The sequence below is a fragment of the Chrysochloris asiatica genome, unplaced genomic scaffold, assembly GCF_000296735.1.
Source record: "Chrysochloris asiatica unplaced genomic scaffold, ChrAsi1.0 scaffold00016, whole genome shotgun sequence".
In the NCBI taxonomy this organism is placed as follows: domain Eukaryota; kingdom Metazoa; phylum Chordata; class Mammalia; order Afrosoricida; family Chrysochloridae; genus Chrysochloris; species Chrysochloris asiatica.
This window is the reverse complement of record NW_006408534.1, coordinates 27,780,530-27,781,418: the sequence shown is the minus strand read 5'-3', so window position 1 is coordinate 27,781,418 and position 889 is coordinate 27,780,530.

The window sequence follows — 889 nt, the reverse complement described above, 5'->3', positions numbered from 1 at the left end:
CCCAGTGTCAGACTCATAACGGCTAGCTCTGACCTCTGACATAAATGGGCTGTGCAGGGGGTGAGGGAAGGTAGAGGCTGGCTATACCTCTGGTCAACAAGAGAGTGTGGGGAACAAGAGAAAATCTCACCTTTCATGTTTCCAGCCACATGTGTGCATCTGTGCTGTCAGCATGACATCTGTATTCAATGTTGCTCACAAATGTTCAGGATATCTGTGCCTAATCAGACCTTTGCCTAGTCACTATCCTTCCTTCAGGGTTCCAGAATTATCATCTTTATCAATTTCTTTTGGTTTCTCATATCTTTGTTGTATAAGGTCTGTGCATTGTGTCTGCCTAGTACACCATCTTGCCATGTGTCCAGGATCAAGTGTTTTAAGGAAGGTCAGGAAGATCTCAGTGATGAGCCAAGAGAGGGCAGACCATCAACCTGTCAGATGTAGAAACTGTGACTGAAATCTAGAAACTGGTGGAAAATGTTCATTAAATTATAATTTTGCTGTAGCTACCAATGTTGGAATCACACACCATTTAGCATTTTTAATTTTATGTGAATATCTTGGTCTTAACAAGCTTTCACCTGTATAGATACAAAAAGCATTGTGCAAAGATCAACTAGCTCAAAGAGCTGGTTTCTCCATCAGTTTTTAAAGCAAGATAGAAGTTAATGAAGACAATTGTATGGAGTAAAAATTCGTATTTGAGGATTTACCAATATGATCCAGAGAGCAAGGTCCAATCAAAACAGTGGCTGCTAAGGGAATGTACTGGGTCAGTTAAATTCAAGGCAGAAGATTCGGCTCAGAAGGTTATGGAAACTCTTTTTGGGGATTTCAGAGGGATAATCTTTGTAGATTTTCCTGAAGAACACAGACAATCAGAGGGGCT